The sequence below is a fragment of the Triturus cristatus genome, chromosome 3_1 (genome assembly GCF_964204655.1).
Source record: "Triturus cristatus chromosome 3_1, aTriCri1.1, whole genome shotgun sequence".
NCBI lineage: Eukaryota > Metazoa > Chordata > Amphibia > Caudata > Salamandridae > Triturus > Triturus cristatus.
The window spans coordinates 274,540,406-274,547,084 of NC_140583.1; the positions used below are offsets into that span (position 1 = coordinate 274,540,406).

General features: G+C 43.0%; 1 non-coding gene across 1 annotated transcript; it reads left to right on the forward strand.

The window, feature by feature from the left end:
* Positions 1–5,654: 5,654 nt before the first annotated feature.
* On the forward strand, positions 5,655–5,942 carry LOC146860093 (signal recognition particle RNA). The gene has a single exon (XR_014979418.1).
* The last annotated feature ends 737 nt before the right edge of the window (positions 5,943–6,679 follow it).

The window sequence follows — 6,679 nt, forward strand, 5'->3', positions numbered from 1 at the left end:
CCGACTCAGCTTCTACACCCCCACCCGCCAGCTCCACTCTGCAGACCGCGCCCTCGCCACCGTCCCCCGCATCCGAAGAGTGACCGCCAGTGGCAGATCATTCTCCCACCTCGCCGCCAAGACATGGAACACCCTCCCCATCCGCCTATGGCAGACCGAAGGCCTTCTGACCTTCAGAAGACTTCTCAAGACCTGGCTCTTCGAACAGTAGCAGCTTCCCCTCCCTAGCGCCTTGAGACCCTCACGGGTATATAGTGCGCTTTACAAATGCTATGATTGATTGATTAAAATCCCAGGAAAGGAAAGTGTGAAGCAACATAGATCATAAACTCATTGTTCACTGCAGAGAGGTAAACAACGAGACAGTCCAGTGGTGCCTCTTAATTTCTCCCTTTCAAACAGGGCCTGACTGGGCACCACAAGCAGCCAGTACAAACGTTGTGTTACTATCCCATATCCACGTAGTGAGTGAGCGAAGCAGGCCACTTCAAGAAGGGTTATGAAGAGTACCCCAAGAACGTTTTTAAAAACAATGAAACAATTGTGCTTTTTGCAGTACTTTGTTCACAATATAATCAAATGCATTAACTTTTAAAGTGTAATAAATAATGCGCTATGCACAACCAAGACCAATGGACTTTCCCAACTAATCCAAGGCCAATGATCTTCACCAGCTAGTGCACGGCAGGCATGGCCCTGAAGCTTAAGCCGTCAGTCATTCACAGAGAAAAGGAGACTTCCCAGACAGGGTGCACTAATGTGGATCTCTTTTAGAAGTTCATGGTGCATTGAAAAACCCTTAAATGTAGGGCAAGTAGAGAGCAGTGGAAAATTTCCTTGTGCACTATTTATCGATGAATGTATGAGGTTTTTCCACATGCATTTACAACATATGCCTTTACAATGCGGTCAATAGAATGACCGCGTTGTTACCACGTGTTACATTACAACGCAAGTCATTAAAAACAACTTGCTTTAGGGAAGCGCTGGAGTTTGGAATAGTACATTTTACTATTCTAACTCCAGTCTGTGCAACAGTAGGGAGGGTGTTGGATTTAAAATCCAACACCTAAAGTTCCCTAAAGCAAGTCGTTGTAATGACTTGCATTGTAATGGAACGTGTGGTAACAATGCTGTCATTGTACTGACTGTGTTGCAATGGCACCACGTTGTTCTGACAGCGTTATAAACGCTGTTTCCCTTTATCGACTGCACCGTCGATGGGATGACGAATAACTGAATGACCATTGAATGAACAAATGGAACAATGGGTGAATGCAGCCATGAAGGCTTGAAAAAATCAATAAAAAAATGGATTGGCAAACAGATAACTAGATGGGTGAATGTGATGGTTTAATGGTCACATGTATGGAGACATTAAAGCAGGAATGGATAAAAGAATGGATGAATAGATGGGCAGCTGAATGGATGTAACCATGAATGCGTTCATCAATCAATGAATGGATGGATGGAGATTGGAAGACATGCTTACATTACTGAACAAATGAATAGTTGGATGGGCAAGGAGTGAGTAGCTCAATTAATTCAAGAATGTATGACAATAAATACATGCATTTAGCTGCTCGGAGCAAACAGTCTCAATGCTCTAGTGACCAGTAATGGTTGCTCTGGTTTTCATTTTTGCTTCCTTATTAAAACACTACTTTTCCAAACACTACCACCTCCAATCCTTGTAAAATATGCCTATCCCAGATGCAACCTTCTGAGGTGCATGTTTACTCCCTCACACACTGCAGACAGTGAAGAAGTTAGGGCAAGAGCACCTAGACTGCCCACAAGCATTAGGGGCCACACCAGTGGCTGACACGCATTATGCGCATACCAGGTAGGTACATTTACATTGCGCGTTTTGTCGTTTGCCGTGCTGAGCATAGCTTCTCCTTTTCTCACCTCCTGCATATTTTTCCTCTCTTGCACCTGTCCAGTTCTGCAAGTTTCTGAAGGAACATTGGCGAGACTAGAACCTGGTTCCCCAGCTCCAAAGTCGGCAGCTCTGTCCGTTACCCCACAACCTCTCCTACAGTTTGACTGGGCTCACTTTAAAATCCTTTGTTTTAAAATTCTTTTGGTTTAAAGCTCCAAAGGGCAAAAGGACAGGATGCACTGGTCACTGTCTATTGCACCACAGCCACAGGTCTTCCAGCAGAACTTCCAGGCACCACTGTAGTTGGTGAGAAAATGAAGGCCTGGGTCAGAACAGTGCCCGGCCCCTTACAGCAAAATGGGCACCTACCTAACCACCCTCTTGGATAAATGGCCGATGCCCAAGAGTGTCAATCCAGGTTTGCTTTTTTTTAAAAATTAGAAATTGTATCACAAATTCAAAGATAGGAAGGTATGTGCTTCAAATTGTGTCAGAGGACATTGCAGTTTGTTTTGTTCTCCTGGGGGTGTACAGTTGTCGTTGCTCAGGTTCTAGGGTTGTTATGTTTTAAGCCGCAAATTTTATTTCTGAGGCTATGATGCCATTCTATGTGTTTGTGGTTGTGGAAGGTTTAATTTAACCTTTTCATCATGATATGTAGATTAATGATACAATATCATGTGTCAGTATAACTTGAAAAGACTTACTACTGAGGGAGCAGCAAACGATTAGCCAAAAGTATGGCTTTGATCCTTACTTTGCATATGTTGGTGGCAGGGTTTGTGTCGAATGTGTACTGTTATACGGTGACCTGAAGGTGCTGTTATTGTAGCAAACCTTTAACCAACTGCATGACTTAGAGCTGTTTGTATACATGATGGTGTTAAAAGTTGTGCCTGATGTGTACTACTGATGTTGTTGGGTGCACTGTTAGCATGGCTAATCTGCTTGTGTTATTGAGCAAGCACTGAGCCGGATGGATGGCTTGTATCTTGATGTCCCTGATAGGCCTGTGAGTTGTGTCTCCTCATACTCTAGCGAAGGAGCGGGTGTGTGACAAAAAAACCCCAATAATACAATCATAAGAGCATGACTTGAAGGGAGCTAGCGATAGAAAGGGTAGATGGAACCGGGCTGAGGCAGGAAGAAGATAGGAGACATTGAGTCAACATCTCTCACTACAACCACCCCATGTGCAGCAAATGACAAGGGGCCCTTAGGAAGATGCAAAAGAAAAAGGAATGTGGAGGCAAAGGTTGCGTAAGGGTATCTGTAACAAACGCATCAACCCACTGACCTATTTTACTTTAAATTCAAATGTGAGATTAAGCATTACCAGGCACATGCATCAAGCATTTTACCGGTCGCAAACGGGCCGATTCTGCGAATTGGCCCGTTTGCGGCTGGTAAAATGCCATTTCCGATGCATCAAACCCAAAACCCATTCGCAATATAGGGAATCACGAATTTTGCGATGACCTAAATTGCGAATGCTTTTAGGAAATTGCAAATTGTGATTCCCTATTTGGGATGCATCAAAGCCTTTCCTAAATGTGACTTCGCATTTAGGAAACGCTGATTACCATCAACTGCAAGTTGATGGTAATTTGCTAAAACCTTGAAAAATGCACAAAAGTGCATTTTTCAAAGTGCCATATGGGCCCATAGGAATGAAGGGGAAGCCATTCCTTATTTGCGACTGGCAATTTGTGAGTTACAAATAAGGAATATGTAGGAATTGCTATTTTTATAGCGATTCCTACATGCATAGGATTTTGCGAGTCCTTAATTGCGATTCCTTAATAATTGCAATTAAGGACTTGCAAAATCCGACCTTGATGCATGTGCCTATACATACCTTACAATCTTCAAATATGCTAATATGCTAATGGCCTCTCTGCCCAGATATCGCCTGAAAAGGAGAGGTGGCAGGTCTTTGGCATATCTGGCAGCAGTGGCTTGGAATGCTCTTCTGTATGTTTTACGGAGCTTGCAGAATCCCATTGAGTTTAGGAAAAAGCTTAAAACTTTTCTTTTTAACTGAATTTTTCTCTGTCTCTTTCCATTTTTACTTGGGCTTGCGCCGGGACACTCTTTGAGTAGCTGTGCGTGTTATAAAACTTGCTAACATAACATAGCATATTTCATAAGGATTGACACTGTGACCAGTTATTGGTCTGGTTATTTTCCTGCCAATTCAGGTGAATAAAATCAGGAAAATTTATCACAGTCAGGTATGCTTACCAATTAGGGGAATCCAACGTAAATTACCAACTACAAGATCAAAATACATGAAAGGAATTTAGCACTATCTAGACTATTCTCAAGTGATTATAATTAAAACAGATGAAGAATTGTTATGTTAAAAAAGACTACACAGGATCCTCACCAACTGTTATAGAAATACCATCTCACTGTCCTTCTGTAACTGCAAAGTTACAATGTCCAGCGCTGTTATCTGAGAAAAGCGACAACCCTTCCTGCAGGTCTTCAAAGAAGACAAGGAGAGCCTTTGCATCACAGAAGATAAGGAGAGCCCCTGCGTCACAGAAGACAAGGAGAGCCCCTGCATGCTTGCAATCAAGGTTAGATGCTATGGCGAGGTGTACTCCCAGGGCACAAAAGGACAGGTACACCAGAGTGTGTGTGATTAATGCTTCTGAGATCTGAGAGGGGCAGTTTCAGAGCAAGTTTCCTAGGTACAGCGCACAGTTAGCAGTGGAAACCTCACACGCAGAACAAGCTCAGGTCGGCATTAGCAGTTGGCATTAGCAGTGCAAGTTTTCATCCCTCACAGAACAATGCTACATGTGTATCTTTTGTTCAAGCTCCCCATTTTTCTGCAGCAGGGTCTTGGGGTCTTAGTTGTGAGTGGCCCACCACTGACCTACCTGAGCTCCTTTCTCACAGACAGGCTCCGATCTGTGTGGGTGGCTCCATTCACCTTCGAACCAAAGCCACTGAGCTTTGGGGTACCTCAAGGATCAGCCTTTAGTCCTACACTCTTTAGTGTTTATATGGCTCCTTTGATGTTCCTTGTTGAAACGTTCTGCATACGAATAGTTTCCTATGCCACTGATGCTCAATTGCTCCTCACACTTGATTAAAAAAAAAGCATTGAGCAGTTTTAAGACTTTCATAGTGGCTGGGTTTTACTGGATGTACAATAGCAACTTACAGTGCAATGTCAGCAAGACCAAAGTACTGCTTTTTGGGATCCCTTCACCGTGATGGGATAATAACATCTGGCTCAATGAGGTTCCGCCTCCACCCGCCCCTGCCTTGGTGGGACGTAACCTGGGAGTGAAGTTTGACAGTGCAGCCACCTTTGCCCCCCAGATAGCGAGTGCTGTTGGCTTCTGTTTCGAAATTTTAAAGAACCTGAGGTAGTTCCTCCATCCTTTTCCCATCTCGCGGCAGAACACAGTGATTTAAGCACTGTTAACTTCTAGGCTGAATTATACTAATTCTCCTTATTTAGGGTTACCGGTCTATCTTCTGAGAAGAGTGCAGCTGGTGCAGAATGCTGCCGCTTGTCTTCTGTTAAAGCTGCCCAGAAGGATGCACACCCAACTGCACTTGAGAGAACTGAATTGGCTCCCTATCAAAGTGAAGGTGAGGTCCCCCATACGTAGCTAAGAGGACGATTGCCTATCTTCAGCCCAGATCCCTCCGCTCTTCTAATTCTCTTCTGGTGATCATCTCCAACGTCAGAAAGAAACAAAGGGGTGGTAGCTCCTATTCTCACCTTGCTGCCAAAGACTGGAACACTGGGCATGGTTGGTGTGTGCCTGTTGTCCTAGCTACTTGGGAGGCTGAGGCTGGTGGATTGCTTGAGTCCAGGGGTTCTGCGCTGCACTCAGCTGTGTTGATCAGGTGTCCATTCTAGGTTGGGCATCAATATGGTTTTCTGGAGGGAGCTCTAGAATTTCAGGTTGTGTGGTGAGAGTTGCACCGACCCAGGCCTGAAACAGAGCAGACTGGAACACTTTCCCACAGCAGTCATGGCCTGAGAAGGATATTAATCACAGCTTGGATATTCAGTACTGCGTTTTTACTCAGCAACTTCAAGGATCTGTGCCTACTATAGTGCCATTTGTGTGATCTGCACAAGTTTGGTAGTGTGCGGTTACATTTAAGAATATCCAAGCAGTGGTTGGGGTATTGCTTACTCACTCTATCTACTGCTGAAATCAGTGTAACTTAAATTTTTATGGTCTACGCCTACTTATTGGCCTCTGTAGGTGTAATTGTTTTTTTTTTTAGTCGTCATTATTTATTCCTCTTTATTAAGAAGAAAAAACAGACCATTCTTCCTCTTTGTACATCCTCTGTAGGTGTATTGTGCACTTGTTGTGCTCTCTGTAATTGGCTTGTATTTCTAATTGTTTTTTTTTTGCAACATTTCGTCCTGATGATGACCCTGGTCCATTCTATCGCTGGGCCGAAACAACGACTTCTATCTAAATTATATTGACTGCCTTATGCTGTGTTTGATTTCAGGATCTAAAAAATGTTGTATTGTGTTCTTCTTTTGGTCTATTTGTCAATATGTATGGAATGATATATTTATATGTGTATATATATATGTGTGTATATATATATATATATATATACACACACATATATATATATATATATATATATATATATATATATATATATATATATATTATCTACTGGCGGTCGCCAGTAGATAGTTATAGTTAGGACCGTGTTTCCATAGGAAATCCGCAACATTCTATTTGGAATAACTTTGGCGCCGGTTGACGAATCCTCACGAAATTTTCAAAA